Source organism: Pimephales promelas, chromosome 2, assembly GCF_988280905.1.
Source record: "Pimephales promelas chromosome 2, fPimPro1.hap1.1, whole genome shotgun sequence".
NCBI classification, from domain to species: domain Eukaryota; kingdom Metazoa; phylum Chordata; class Actinopteri; order Cypriniformes; family Leuciscidae; genus Pimephales; species Pimephales promelas.
The window spans coordinates 26,582,191-26,599,204 of NC_142770.1; the positions used below are offsets into that span (position 1 = coordinate 26,582,191).

General features: G+C 37.2%; 1 pseudogene across 1 annotated transcript; it reads left to right on the plus strand.

Annotated features, from left to right (window-relative positions):
- The first annotated feature begins 532 nt into the window (after positions 1–532).
- On the plus strand, positions 533–15,758 carry LOC148995883 (methylcrotonoyl-CoA carboxylase subunit alpha, mitochondrial-like; annotated as a pseudogene). The gene is made up of 18 exons (XR_016146403.1): positions 533–814; positions 1,251–1,294; positions 1,375–1,508; positions 2,174–2,269; positions 2,366–2,478; positions 3,634–3,781; positions 3,851–3,973; positions 4,050–4,161; positions 7,647–7,698; positions 7,840–7,967; positions 8,464–8,647; positions 10,471–10,580; positions 12,200–12,366; positions 13,449–13,498; positions 13,651–13,788; positions 13,868–13,975; positions 15,172–15,243; positions 15,322–15,758. The product of XR_016146403.1 is annotated as a methylcrotonoyl-CoA carboxylase subunit alpha, mitochondrial-like (transcript).
- Positions 15,759–17,014: the final 1,256 nt, after the last annotated feature.

Sequence of the window (17,014 nt, forward strand, 5' to 3'; positions counted from 1 at the left end):
AGGATACTTTTATCTTTAAAGTAAATTTTTAGAGGAAAAAGCTCAGTACTATAATAAGCGAAAATAATAATAATAATAATAACACAGTTCAAAAACTGTAAAAGGTTTGGTTATAAGTTATAAATTATTTTATGTTAAATATATTACTGTCGTCGGTGAACTCATTAGTAATGCAAATAAAAATGCATTTAGGCTACAAATATATACACACACACAAACATTTTTATTCAAATTTATTTATTTTATCATCATCTCACACATAGACACTTACTTTTGCAACAAGACAATTTCTATATAATGTATTTATTCAATGAACACTTAAAGCCAATATATATATATTGGCTTTAAATCTGTGGTGGTGAATATAAAATCATTATGCTCTCAAGTTGCCCTATGTTGAATGAAACGATGAAACCTCTTTTTGTTTTGACTTCATATCCCATAATCCCTAAACATACGTCAGTCCCCGCCTCCAATCTCTCGCTTCTGATTGGCTGCTGTTAGTACGGTAACATAAAGAGGACAAACTTAATGTGTTCGCTATTGCTCCCGCTACACGTAGCATCACTTATATGATGATTATGATCGTTTAAATGCCATTTCACACGGATTAGTTTATCAGAGTATTCATGTTTGGAAATATTCCATGAATGTTATTATGGAGCTGTAAAACCCATGAAATATATGAAATAAATGCGCTGTTTTGGGGCAGGAGTCGAGTAACTGTTAGTTACATTTGTCATTCGCTAACAATAAACATGGCTGCAGTGTTTCTGAAAACTCACATCAACAGAGATATAAACAAACATCTGCTGTAAGTCACAAGCTTCTTTGTTATATCATTTTAAGAGCAAATATAACGTTAGGTGTTCGTTAAAGTTGTGTCTGCATCAGTCGAGAAGTATGACATTCAAACTTGAAGTAAAGTAGCTAACGTTACATTTCTCTTCTAAAATAACGTTAATGCACTAATATTCATTGCACTAATATCTTTGACTAAATTCTGCCGTAAAGTCATGTAACGTTATGGGTCAAAATAACGTGTGATTGTTTATGAATGTGTATTTTGTTCAAGGTGACTGAAGATGAGCTTATAGTGAACAGTTATCAATAGTGTTTTGCAGTATTATTAAGTGATATATCTGCATGTTTGACCTTATACAGAGAGGTCATGACCTCTGTGGACGTGTTTGCACTTGTCACTGTTTACTAAACCCAGTGCTCATGATGTCTTGCCCTTTTGATTGCAGGACTCTGATCTGGACCAAAGGATCCTTCAGACATGCATCTGTGGGTAAGACACCCGTCATGGATGCTGTTATTAAGATTATTATGATTATGATTATTATTTCCAGTGGTGTTTCTCTCTCACAGGCCGGATTGAGAAGGTCCTCATCGCCAATAGAGGGGAGATCGCGTGCCGTGTGATGCGGACAGCGAGGAAGATGGGTGTCCGCTCTGTGGCCGTGTACAGTGATGCAGACAGACAGGCCATGCATGTGGCCATGGTGAGCAAACCCTGCGTACTAACACACACTACACACACCTCACAAGCGGTTGATGGGTGTGTGGATGAAGGAGTCAATGATATGCGTTTCCAAAAATAAAAAATGCAATTTTCACATTACATACATTGACCTGTTCATGATAAGTACATTTTTAACTTCTGAATTCAAATGTATTTTCCTTATCATAACAGTAGAAAATAATCACAGAAAATAATACACTTATTCCTTTAAAACTCATATTTGATCACCAAAATGACATATTTAAGCATTTTCTTCTCATTTTTATTTCTTATTCGTACCTTAAAGGGATAGTTCACTCAAAAATGAAAACTCTGTCAGTAATTACTCTCCCTCATGTTGTTCCAACTGACATTAGTTCGTCTTCAGAAGACAAATTAAGATATTTCTGATTAAATCTGAGAGCTGGATCACTCCTCCATAGACTTCTATTGTAATTGAATTGAAACTGGCGGGCTCATGCAGAAAAGTTATTAAAGACATCGTTAAAATAGTCCGAGTTGCTACAGTGGCTCAACCTTAAGTTTGTCAAGCGATGAGAATACTTTTTATATTTAATAAATGTAGCCTGGGTGACCTCCTTCAAACACACGAAACAGTAGTAATGTCTCGAAGCGGTGATGTCAGCGGTGTCCTCTGTGACTCAGGCGGACGAGGCGTATCACATCGGGCCAGCGGCGTCCCAGCAGAGTTACCTGTGCATGGACAAGATTCTGGACGTGGCCAAGAGATCCTGCGCACAGGTGTGCTGACCTCAACACACACCTTTCTCAACTAGATATTCATTATATGTATATATCATATGATAATCTCTCTTTTTTTATTATTGTTTTGGGAAGGCGGTCCATCCTGGATATGGTTTCCTGTCGGAAAATACAGAGTTTGCTGAACGGTGCAAACAAGAAGGCATCATCTTCATCGGGCCACCGTCATCAGCCATTCGGGACAAAAGGTACAGTTATTTTGATCATAATAACGTGCAAAAATATTTGATGTGTAATAACTGCACCCTAGAAAAAGTTCTTTTGAAAGATTAGTATGTTTAATTGTGTTAAATGTGCACTTGTAGTGTACTTCAAATCTTAAAATGTATATTTTTAAAAGGTACTTGCAGATAAAATAATATTACTGAAATATTCAACTTACATAAAGTACACTCTCAAAACTGTTTCTGAACACACTTAAGTACTCTTAAAAAGTGCACTCAAAAAAAAGGTTTGAGTGTAAAGTACATTTTAACTCATTGTTTTAATCTTTTTACATGCTTTAAAGAAGTGCTTAATGTACTAGAATGTGAATTACTTGATTATAATTTTAACTGTTGTGTTTTATTCAATAATACTTTTTAAAGGTAATGTATTTTAAATGTACTAAATTACAAAAAGATGACGCACAAATTTGTATAGAAATTATATTAAAATATTAGTGCTGGGCAATGATTAATTGAGATTAATCGCATCCAAAATACAAGTTTGTGTTTATATAATACATGTATGTACTGCGGATAATTGTTTTGTATATATAAATACACACACATGCATGTATAGATTTCAGAGAAATTTATTATTTATATATAAAATATTAATATTTATATATAATATAAATTTTGTATAAATTTACATACAATATATACATGCACATAATTCTTAAATATATACATGCATGTGTGTGTATTTTATATATACTAAATAATTATACACAGTGCACCCACATATATTATGTAAACACAAACTTTTATTTTGGATGCGATTAATCGCGATTAATCATTGCCCAGCTCTATAAAATATGTTAAAAATCTACTTTTTTGTTTCACAAAATTCTAAATAATGCTTAAATTCTTAGTCCGCAACCTTTTAAATGTATTTCAAAGACAATATAGAATCATGAAATGAAATGAAATGTTTTTAAGTCCTGCTCAAATGGGTCAAAAGCACTCTAATTACATTTAATAGTACATTCTTCACGCTTAATATATTATTTTAAGGTATATTATTTCTGAAATAAAAAGTATGCTAAACTTTCAGAAGCAGCACTTTTCTAACCAACATTAAAGTGTCTTGTTTTTAATTTATGCAATAGAAACACATCTTTGTTTGTTGTGTTTTAGCACATCTAAACACATCATGTCAGCTGCAGGCGTGCCAATCGTTGAGGGTTACCATGGCGAGGACCAATCAGACGCGCGGCTTCAGAGCGAGGCGGCCAGGATTGGTTACCCTGTGATGATCAAAGCAGTGCGCGGCGGCGGAGGAAAGGTGGCGTGTGTTTTCATTGAAGGATTGTGTAGCGTTACGCTTGTCTGAAACCGCTGCTTGATCCCACAGGGAATGCGAATCGCACACTCAGAAGCAGAGTTCCTGGAGCAGCTGGAGTCCGCTCGGAGAGAGGCTCGCAAAGTCCTTCAACGACGACGTCATGCTGGTCGAGAAGTTTGTGGAGAACCCCAGGTCTGTTTGGTTTATCCAGTGTGCGTCACTCACATAGTTCGATGTGTGTGATGTGATGTGTGTGTTGTTGCGTTAGACACGTGGAGGTGCAGGTGTTCGGAGATCAGTGTGGTGATGCGGTCTATCTGTTCGAGAGAGACTGTAGCGTCCAGAGACGACATCCGAAGATCATAGAGGAAGCTCCCGGGGTAAGAGTCGCACTCATTCACTCATTCAGCATCTGCCGTCGGATCCTGTATGGGTATGATATATGCTGGTGGTGTTAAAGGGATACTTCACCCCAAAAATGCAAATTAGCCCATGATTTACTCACCCTGAAGCCATCCTAGGTATTTGACATTCTTCTTTCAGACGAATACAATCAGAGTTATATTAAAAATGTCCAGGCTCTTCCAAGCTTTATAATGGCAGTGAATGGACGTTTCGGTTTTAAAGTCCATAAAAGTGCATCTATCCATGATAAAAGTGCATCTATGCATGATAAAAGTGCATCTATTCATGATAAAAGTGCGTCTATCCATCATAAAAGTGCATCTATCCATCATAAAAGTGCATCTATTCATGATAAAAGTGCATCTATCCATGATAAAAGTGCATCTATCCATGATAAAAGTGCATCTATGCATGATAAAAGTGCATCTATCCATCATAAAAGTGCATCTATTCATGATAAAAGTGCATCTATCCATGATAAAAGTGCATCTATCCATGATAAAAGTGCATCTATCCATCATAAAAGTGCATCTATTCATGATAAAAGTGCATCTATCCATGATAAAAGTGCATCTATCCATGATAAAAGTGCATCTGTCCGTGATAAAAGTGCATCTATCAATGATAAAAGTGCATCTATTCATGATAAAAGTGCATCCATCCATGATAAAAATGCATCCATCCGTGATAAAAGTGCATCTATCCATGATAAAAGTGCATCTATCCATGATAAAAGTGCATCTATCCATGATAAAAGTGCATCTATCCATCATAAAAGTGCATCTATTCATGATAAAAGTGCATCTATCCATGATAAAAGTGCATCTATCCATCATAAAAGTGCATCTATTCATGATAAAAGTGCATCCATCCATGATAAAAATGCATCCATCCGTGATAAAAGTGCATTTATCCATGATAAAAGTGCATCTATCCATGATAAAAGTGCATCTATCCATGATAAAAGTGCATCTATTCATGATAAAAGTGCATCTATCCATGATAAAAGTGCATCTATCCATCATAAAAGTGCATCTATTCATGATAAAAGTGCATCTATCCATGATAAATGTGCATCTATCCATCATAAAAGTGCATCTATTCATGATAAAAGTGCATCTATCCATGATAAAAGTGCATCTATCCATCATAAAAGTGCATCTATTCATGATAAAAGAGCATCTATCCATGATAAAAGTGCATCTATCCATCATAAAAGTGCATCTATTCATGATAAAAGTGCATCCATCCATGATAAAAATGCATCCATCCGTGATAAAAGTGCATCTATCCATGATAAAAGTGCATCTATCCATGATAAAAGTGCATCTATTCATGATAAAAGTGCATCTATCCATGATAAAAGTGCATCTATCCATCATAAAAGTGCATCTATTCATGATAAAAGTGCATCTATCCATGATAAAAGTGCATCTATCCATCATAAAAGTGCATCTATTCATGATAAAAGTGCATCTATCCATGATAAAAGTGCATCTATCCATCATAAAAGTGCATCTATTCATGATAAAAGTGCATCTATCCATGATAAAAGTGCATCTATCCATGATAAAAGTGCATCTATGCATGATAAAAGTGCATCTATCCATCATAAAAGTGCATCTATCCATGATAAAAGTGCATCTATCCATGATAAAAGTGCATCTATCCATGATAAAAGTGCATCTATCCATCATAAAAGTGCATCTATTCATGATAAAAGTGCATCTATCCATGATAAAAGTGCATCTATCCATCATAAAAGTGCATCTATTCATGATAAAAGTGCATCTATCCATGATAAAAGTGCATCTATCCATGATAAAAGTGCATCTATGCATGATAAAAGTGCATCTATCCATCATAAAAGTGCATCTATTCATGATAAAAGTGCATCTATCCATGATAAAAGTGCATCTATCCATGATAAAAGTGCATCTATCCATCATAAAAGTGCATCTATTCATGATAAAAGTGCATCTATCCATGATAAAAGTGCATCTATCCGTGATAAAAGTGCATCTATCCGTGATAAAAGTGCATCTATCAATGATAAAAGTGCATCTATCAATGATAAAAGTGCATCCATCCGTGATAAAAGTGCATCTATCCATCATAAAAGTGCATCTATCCATGATAGAAGTGCATCTATCCATGATAAAAGTGCATCTATCCATGACAAAAGTGCATCTATCCATGATAAAAGTGCATCTATTCATGATAAAAGTGCATCTATCCATGATAAAAGTGCATCTATCCATCATAAAAGTGCATCTATTCATGATAAAAGTGCATCTATCCATGATAAAAGTGCATCTATCCATCATAAAAGTGCATCTATTCATGATAAAAGTGCATCTATCCATCATAAAAGTGCATCTATCCATCATAAAAGTGCATCTATCCATCATAAAAGTGCATCTATCCATGATAAAAGTGCATCTATCCATCATAAAAGTGCATCTATTCATGATAAAAGTGCATCTATCCATGATAAAAGTGCATCTATCCATCATAAAAGTGCATCTATTCATGATAAAAGTGCATCTATCCATGATAAAAGTGCATCTATCCATGATAAAAGTACATCTATCCATGATAAAAGTGCATCTATCCATGATAAAAGTACATCTATCCATGATAAAAGTGCATCTATCCATGATAAAAGTGCATCTATCCATGATAAAAGTGCATCTATCCATGGTAAAAGTACATCTGTCCATGATAAAAGTGCAGGATGGCTAGGGAGAGTAAATCATAAGTAAATCATAATCATATTTATCATACCTCAAGGGCATCCAAGATGTAGGTGTCTTTGTTTCCACAGTATTTTCAATTTTGACATTTTTAGGTCAAACCGTTCTTGTCTGTCAGTCATATAATGGAGGTCTATGGTCACCACCTCAAAGAGCATGCACAGAGAAGTCCAAATTAAACATGATTTAATGACTCGTAAATGTAAGGACACATAAGACACGAAACGAGCGGTTTGTGTGAGAAAACGAACAGTATTTATATTGTTTTTACCTCTTGTAACCACAGCCACGTCCAAGTGATCTGAAGGCACGGGCGCTTTGTGGCTGTGGTTACAAGAGGAAAAAACGATATAAATACTGTTAGTTTTCTCACACAAACCGCTCGTTTGTGTACTTACAATGTGTACTTACATTTACGAGTCATTAAATCATGTTTAATTTGGACTTCTCTGTGCATGCTCTTTGAGGTGGTGACCATAGACCTCCATTATATGACTGACAGACAAGAACGGTTTGACCTAAAAATATCAAAATTGAAAATACTGTGGAAACAAAGACACCTACATCTTGGACGCCCTTGAGGTAAGATAAAACATACCAAAAATTCATTTCAAAGTGAACTATCCCTTTAGTAAAATCTAATTATTTAAAGACCCATTATGGATTTGTCCCTGTTCATCTGTCTTTAGTGTGTAATGTTGCAGTTTGAGCATGAATCCGTCCCTCCTGTGGGAGTTACTCTCTATATCAGTGTCAGTGTTTCTCTACAGAATATAACTATTCAAGCAGGGAAACTAGTTATAGTAAAATCATGACTGACTGATGATGGCCTCTTTAAAGGAAATAACCGGTTTTATTGACCATAAGATGACATAATTTTCATTTGTGGCTGAGCAGGAACTGTGGAGTTCATCATGGACGCGCAGCACAACTTCTACTTCATGGAGATGAACACGCGTCTGCAGGTGGAGCACCCCGTCTCGGAGATGATCACGGGAACAGACCTGGTGGAGTGGCAGCTGCGTGTGAGACTCCAAACGCTCAAGATATTCACACACGTGACCCTGGACCACAAAACCAATAGCCAACCATCGCATGGGTCAAAATTATCCATTTTTCATCCATGCCAAAAATCATTGGGATATTCAGTGAAGATCATTTCCTACCGTAAATATATAAAAAATGTATTTGTGTGAGTGGATGCAGCTCAATCACGAGCATAAATGCACAACTTTAAAGGAGATTTTTTTTTTCAATGTTTTGATTTTTTTTGCAGTTTTTTCGTCCAAATAAACATCCTAACAAACCAAACATCAATTGAAAGTGTATTTATTCAGCTTTCAGGTGATGTATACATCTCAGTATGAAAAACTTGACCCATGTGACTGGTTTAGTGGTTCAGGATCACATCTTTCACAAGTAATAGAATGCAGTCATTGCAGATTGTGTCCACAAGGGGTCACAGTGACGCCTGATTGCTTCGCTAGTTAGTGTCTGCAAATAACACGTGTTGTCGCTCAGGTGGCAGCGGGGGAGAAGTTGCCCCTCACGCAGGAGCAGATCGTGTTGTGGGGTCACTCTTTTGAAGCCAGAATCTACGCTGAAGACCCCAGTAACGACTTCCTGCCCGGAGCGGGGCCGCTGCGGGACCTGTCCACGCCGCCGGGGGACCCGTGCACACGCATAGAGACCGGCGTCCGAGAAGGTGCGTCACCCTCACCATAGTCACTTAATGCATTTAGATGGCTTTTCTTTTATAGTTTAAATAGCATTGCTTTCCCTCCTTAAAAATAGTGGAATTTGTTTTGCTGTTGTTTTTGTATCATGGTAATGATATTTTTGGGAGTGTGTGCATATTGTCATAATCCAAATAATTATTAATTGGGTTGCACTGTAAGAGTCGGTTCGTAAAATTCACTCTTAACCCCTTAACTGTCACCGTCCCACAGGTAGGAGGCTTGCCATTATATTTTTAAAACAATAATATCTTAGAAAAGACCTTAAGTAATAGTGACAAACTATATATCATTTGAAAGCTTACAATCTCTAGTTTTAATATTTGGTGACTGATTTACAAAACAAAAATTACACAGGAGCCGTAATTTATCACTTTGCAACAAGAAAATTGGCATACTCATAAAGCGTGTTCAGACCTTTATTTTGAAATATCAATAAACATGAAAAAAGGTAGAAACCTCAGTTTGTTTTCATGCCAAGAGTTCAAAAGATTGCATCCATTCAATTATTTTAGAAAAAAGGTCTGAAAATGTTTTAAATATTTAGAAAAAAAATCACCATTTGTGATGTGGCAGGAAGCTATAACGCACATGTGTGTTCTTTTATGTGTTTCTTAGAGGTTCAAAATCTGTCAAACTTCCCATACTACTTCTGAATAGGATGTCTACTTCATAAATTGTATAAAAATTGTGTAAATGATGGTTCAGATCACTCAAAACGCATATGGAAATGCAAGCGCCCTTATATGGGCAGTAATGGAGTCTGGTTGTGCCCTAGTGGAAGCGTTCGGTACTGCGCCCAAACAAAATCTCACAGAAAGCTCATTTTTTGAGATATCAACCTAAAATTTGAAACACAACTTGTTCAGATTTTTGGCTTTGATTTTTCTGCAGTTTTAGAGTAGCCCAGGTTTTGAAAATATATATATTATATAAAATATGAAGAATTAATTTTTTTACATTATACATTTCCATAAACTCAAACTTCTACGTTTCACTTTCTTAATTTATTTAACTTCGACAAAAATCTGCCATGTCTTCTTTAAAACGAGACCACCTTACGTCTATATTCCAATTACAACCATTTAAGTTCGAAATGAGCATTTCCATGTCTTAAAAAAAGCGGATTGACAGTTAACATGTTAAAGGGATAGCTCACCCAAAAATGAAAATGCTGTCATAGTTAAGTCTTCTTTTTTTTCATTTTTCATATTTTGAAGTATACAAGTTTGAAATGAAGGTGATTAAACGATGACAGACTGCTTGTTTTTAGGTGAGCTATCTTTTTAAAGGTGAAGTATGGCACCTACTGTAGCAGAATTACAAAAATAAAGCACATCTACAGACAACCTGTGCAAAACTCCACAAACACAGCTCTTGTGAATGCATGTCTGAACAGGTTAAATAGGCCACCTTAAAATTCCAATATATTAGGAATGCATTTAACTGTTTCCCTGAGCCACGAGTTGGCAATCTTCCTAGAGCGAACGCGAGCGTCTCCATCGTATATGCGTCTGACGCGCTTTTGGCTTGTTTATTCTGGGGTGGGAAGGATGCGGTCATTATTTTAATGTAGTTTTTTTTCTCTTTAATTTAACTAATTTTTTTAAATTAACGTGTTAAATTGACAGTGCTGTGTGTTGCCCTTGATAGTGACTTATATTTATTCTTAGTACTCATATTTATTCTACAATAAAGGTATTATTAGTTAATGATTTTCATTCATAAATGTAACCAATTGGTTGGTTGGCAATTGGTTGGTAACGCTGTATGTCTGTTCATAATGTCTCAGGCGATGAAGTGTCGGCTCATTATGACCCCATGATCGCGAAACTGGTGGTTTGGGGAGAAGATCGCTCGGCTGCCCTGAAGAGACTCAGATACTGTCTTCGACAATACAACGTAAACATACATTCTCATCCACAATCATATTTTACTAGCTTTAGTATCTATTTTAAGTAACAATTTTTATGGTCCGAGTACCAATGGTGAGAGGACCGGACCCTAATGTTTTTTTTACTTTTTTTTTTTTAAACATGCTTGAAAACTCATGGAACTTTGCACACGCTTCAGAAGTGGTGAAAATTTACGTGTGATATGGTTTTCAAAATGTAATTTTTTTGCCCCGGCTCTACGTTTCACATACAGATATGAAATTTGGTACATACATGTAATATAATCCAATACCTACAAAAAAGTCTTTGGAGCATAGCCCTAAACACAACAGGAAGTCAGCTATTTTGAACTTCCTCCTAGATTTTGTGCACTTTTCGTAATTTCCTGATGTTGTACTTTAACGATCTCCTCCTACAATTTTGATCTGATCCTCTATAAATCAAATGGTGAGTGTAATCTTAAGGCCTTTGCGACGTTAAATTGCGAAGATCTTGAGTTTCCGTCGAAGGGTGTGCCCAATTTCAGCCTTTTGGTGATTTGTGCATGAATGTGTCATATAGGTCAATATTGCTTGCAGTTCCGATGTCCACAGACAGCCTGCAGTTACTCAGGCATACAATGTCCAAACTGCTCCAAACTTCACATGTTTGATAAGACACTTGTCCTGAACACATGACCATGCTCATATTTGTTTATAGCAATAGCGCCACCTGCTGGTAGCAGGAAGTTTGCAAATACAAATCCTTTGACATAGTCCTCCTATATTTATTATGATTACATACTGCCCACCGTGCTCTGTTTTCCTAAAACCGCCGGGTGGTGGCGGCACGGGTGCGAGGGTCCTTTTCATCGCTGCTTGCAGCTTTAATTTTTAATTGTGTTTGTTATAACCCTCTTCAAAAGTTCATAAGGTTTGGTCACATTAGCGAAAAAGGTCCATTGTTCATTGTCAATACTGAAGCTAAACAGTTGAGTAATGCAGTAAATCATTGTGTAGTTTATTCCTCGATTATTATTATTATATTACACGGCTCTCTGGAATATCTGATACAGTGGCGCTGAATTACATCCAGGTATCTGCATGCATTTCATGTCTGTCGTTTCACTCGCTCTGCCTCCATTCATACAAATCTTAACTATTAATAGTACTGTAATATTGTTGCTGTGTTTATCTTCTTGCCAGGATTGGATTATAAAATAATAAACGGGTTCACTGCAGTTTTAAGGAGAAAATACTCAGCAATGCTATCAACTTATAAATTTTACACATGGTTTGCCTTAAAGCATGTTTGAAACACCACATAGACATAAACAACATTTAAAAGCTGGATTTCACCACAGGATGTTCAGTTGCTAGTAACTTTTTTTCTTTGTGGAAGCCTTTTATCATTTTGTGCCCAATTATTGACTTAAGTAAGTAGGAAGTAGCTGTGTAATATGCCGGATAATGCACATGCAGTCGGTCGTTATCGCAGAATAAACCCCTTCAGGGTGTCACAAGACCTGTCCTGATCAGGATTTATTCTGTGATAACAACTGTGATCACATGGGAACTGTTCCAAAACCATGTGCGAAGTATGTGTTTTTCCGTTCATGTTTTTTTCCTGTAATGGTTTGTTTGACAGATTGTGGGTCTGAACACCAACATCGACTTCCTGCTGAGTCTCTCGGGGCACCATGTTAACCTGAGCTTCCTCTTCCTCAGACATGTACTCACCGTTTGCCTCCAGTAACGGGAGACGACTCAATGTCCTGCACTGTAGGAACTTGACACTGCAGCTGGGGGACAACAGTGAGTGTGCATGCTCACACACACACACACACACACAGGAGAAGAGTTACACCTGACAAATCTACAGGAGCGTCATCCACACATATTCTGCATTTTTGTAGATTTTTATAGGATAAATTCAGTAATTAAGATCACACTTTCACAAATAATTATTGTTGTATTACTTCTGTAATTACTATGTTGTTATTATGTAAGTCTTGCCAGTCGTTACTGCAAGCTACCTGTAATGAATAGCTGTATACAATGCAGGGTTTATATTGCAATATTATTCTTTTTAACTTTAGATTTATTCAGTGGTTTAGTTATACATGTTCTGATTAATGTCACACATATGGGAAAGGTCAGGGGTCAAGCTCCTGCTAATCATGATCAACTCTTTGCCAGAATTTTCGGGCAATTCATGTTTTCTCTGTTCTGTGGTAGAGTGTGCTATTACATATAAGTGTGTTTATTGTGTATTTATAGTTAATGTTTTTAAAATATTGGTAAGACTACACAAAGGTTCCTAAAGTTGAGCTTAGTTAATGCATTAACTAATATTAACTAACAATTAGCAATACATTCATTAGTACTAAAGTACTAACTGTTCGTTGTTAGTTCATGTTCATTAGCTAATGTTAACTGATACAACTTTTGATTTTAAACACTTTTAGTATGTGTCGAGATTATCATTAACTGAGATTAATAAATGTGTAAAAGTGTTTTATTTTATTGAACTAATTTAGTTAACTAATGAAACCTTATTGTAAAGTGTTACCAAAATATTCGATTCACTTGATTAGAGGCACTTACTGTAATATATAGTAATACATACTTTACAGTTTACATTATTTGTGTTGTGTGTGTGTTACAGTATTATGAATGAAAATAATTAAAAGCATAGTAAAGCAGGAAATATGCGTAAATGTCATATGCAAAAAAAAAAAAAAAAAAAAAAACGAATTGTCTTAAATAGGCTTAGCTTTCTTTAAGAAAAATATAATATTTTAGATTTTGTGGGTAAATATGACCTGGACATTTCCTTTGTCTCTGATGAGATTCACCCAGATGAGATTTAACTCATTTTATTATTTCTTTTACAGAAGTGGCAGTAGCTGTTACATTCAATCCGGATGGAACGTACAGTATGGAGGTAAATGATGTTTGTAGACTGTAAAGATGTTGATGCACATCTGCTTTCCCAGGTCAGAAAGAATAGCAGGGTTTTTTTTCCGAGATTTCACAGTCTCAGTATGCTCTAAACAAGCCTTTCACGAAGGTCTCTGTGTGGTGTTTGGTTGTCAGACTGGAGGTGAGGTGTTCCAGGTGTCAGGGGAGCTGCAGCTGGAGGAGGGCGTGACCTTCCTGTGCTGCTCGGTGAATGGGGTTCTGTCCCGACCCAAACTGGTCATTCTGGACAACACTGTACACATCTTTTCAATGGTGGGTCTCTTTCACCCTTTGAATTTCACTTCAGCTTTCATGTCAAGGTTGTGTATGATCTTTATTTGTTCTCGTTTAGGAGGGAAGTGCTCAGGTGGATGTGCCGGTGCCCAAGTTCCTGGCTGGTGTTAGTGGCGCCAGTGCACAGGGTGGCGCTATTGCACCCATGACGGGCACTATCGAAAAGGTATTTAAGGCAGCTGTGGTTGAAGTTTGTGTACTGTACATCCTCTATAGTGTGCTAGACTAGAGTAGTGTGTCAAGAATCATAGAATACTGAACATAATGTGTAAAAAAGGTCACATTAAGAGCCAAAATGGTAATTAAAGTGCCCCATTATGCTCTTCTGAATCCACTTTAATGCATTTCATGAGGATGAGGACTCGTGCTGGAATTGATACGGTGAAAAAAACACCATCTGTTTCTATCACTGTCTAACAAGAACTGAGGAAGATCCAGAGCTGAAATTCAGATTGGCATTTCACTTCTGACATGTGCTGTAAGTGGTCAACCAATCACAGCAGACTGGGTCATCTGACCAATCAGAGCAGAGTAGACCAATCACAGCAGACTGGGTCATCTGACCCATCAGAGCAGAGTAGACCAATCACAGCAGACTGGGCCATCTGACCAATCAGAGCAGAGTAGACCAATCACAGCAGACTGGGTCATCTGACCCATCAGAGCAGAGTAGACCAATCACAACAGACTGGGCCATCTGACCAATCAGAGCAGAGTAGACCAATCACAGCAGACTGGGTCATCTGACCAATCAGAGCAGAGTAGACCAATCACAACAGACTGGGTCATCTGACCAATCAGAACAGAATAGACCAATCACAACAGACTGGGCCATCTGACCAATCAGAGCAGAGTAGACCAATCACAACAGACTGGGTCATCTGACCAATCAGAGCAGAATAGACCAATCACAACAGACTGGGCCATCTGACCAATCAGAGCAGAGTAGACCAATCACAGCAGACTGGGTCATCTGACCAATCAGAGCAGAGTAGACCAATCACAGCAGACTGGGTCATCTGACCAATCAGAGCAGAGTAGACCAATCACAACAGACTGGGTCATCTGACCAATCAGAGCAGAGTAGACCAATCACAACAGACTGGGCCATCTGACCAATCAGAGCAGAGTAGACCAATCACAACAGACTGGGCCATCTGACCAATCAGAGCAGAGTAGACCAATCACAACAGACTGGGCCATCTGACCAATCAGAGCAGTTTTTCAATTTCAGATACTGTGAGAAAGAGCTGATTCTGCAATGTATATTATTCGAAAAAATAAATAATAAAAAAATTAGAATATATATAAGAGTTCTTGTTCTCGTCATGCTTGTGGATCTCGCCTCTGCTGTGTCTGTAGGTGCTAGTCAAGCCCAGAGACTCGGTCCAGAAGGGAGATCCGTTAATGGTGATGAATGCCATGAAAATGGAGGTGAGGCTCTGTCACTTTCTCTTTGAGTGCACTTTATAGTCCATAACCCACCTGATGGTGTCCTCCTCTTCTGGGCAGCACACTATCCGTGCACCCAAAGCAGGGGTCATCAAGAAGGTGTTCTTCAAGGAGGGCTCGCAGGCCAACCGGCACGCAGCGCTGGTGGAGATGGAGGAAGAGGAGGCAGCCGGAGCCGAGTAAACCCACAGACACGCTCACACACACACGGCTGGAGGTCCCGAACCTGGACTCAAAGATCAAGCACTACACTTTAGTTTGGATCTTTTGAAGATTCTTCTCCAAAAACACAGACCTGTTACCTGTAGCTTTCTTCATGTGGAATTCACTCCCTAATAACTTCAGTGTTTCTGTAGTTCCTTGGTTTATTTGATTTGAATATTGATGTTTGTCATTTGAGGTGAATAAGGTGCCTTGATGTAGGTTTGATTACTGGAGGAAATGTCTAGAATCTGTTTCTCTTTTTAACCTTCATCATTAAACGGTTTGTTTTTCTATTAAGTCTCTTAAAGTCTCTAATTAAATGATGTATTATTTAAGTTCACAATTAGTCAGGGCAAAATCCCCCCAGTTTTAGATAGCTAAATTCAGTTTTACACATTGATAACAGTTTCATTAAATGATATTTGTATTAAATTATATATATTTTGGACTAACAAGGGAGTTTTCTGTTCTGAAACTTTCAGGATATTCTTTTAAAATGACTCTTATATGTCAAAACCTCAAGGAAAATTAGACTTCTCAATTCATGACCCCTTTAAATGTTTCATAGATAAGAAATGTGCTTAATAGTGAATTAAAATAAATGTGTCTACCTGCAGGGTCCAAATAAAAGACGGCAAGTTTTATAAGGTTGAGAGCAGAGAGGGCACGGCCGCATTAACCATAGGGCTAGGCGGGGCTAAAGCCCCGGAGCCCAAGCAAGGAGGGGGCCTGTGATTGGCTGTGGAGCAGATACTGCAAGCCATCTGATTACCAAAGCCTTACCACGCAACGTCCCCCACAAATTAGCCCTGTTATTTAGTGGCACTTTCCCTTGTTATATTCCATGCATTATCATGGAATCATTATCATTAATAGAGACGTTCGCAAAGACCCGCCTTTTTTAGTATGTGACGAGCCACGAGCCAGGCGGGTCTCACGAGCAGGGCCGTATTAAGAGCTCACTGGGCCCCGGGGCTATGAGTTACTGCAGGGCCCCCCCACCACTTTAGGTCACCAACTACATGAGCTAAATGTTATATTATTATACGAGTCATTTTATCCATCTATGTTATACTTCACAGTTAAGTTATGTTACTTTTAACACAAATTTTTTTTTATCATATCAAAATGTATTGCGACTAAAATTTCATAATTATTGTGACCAATTTCAATATCACCAAAAAATAATAGTAGCTTAAGAAAATAATCTCAAGCTTACTGATGACAAGAGTCACAAATTAAAATAGAACAAAGGCACAATAAATCGACTTATGAAAAACTTTAAGCACTGAATAATATTATATTATATAAAGTAATCAAATATACAATAGCCTACATTGTTTTCACTATAAATTCAACATTCTTTCTTGTTAATTTTGCAAAAGTAATTCAGTCAAATACAGTAACGTTAAATTACTTTCTTTCTGATGTTTGATTAACATTATTGACACACATGGCGACAGCATCTTTATTAGCAGCGTCTGTCACTTTGAGACCTCAGAGTCGGATTCAAGTGCGCTGTGCAAAACCGTCTCAAGTTCACCATGGT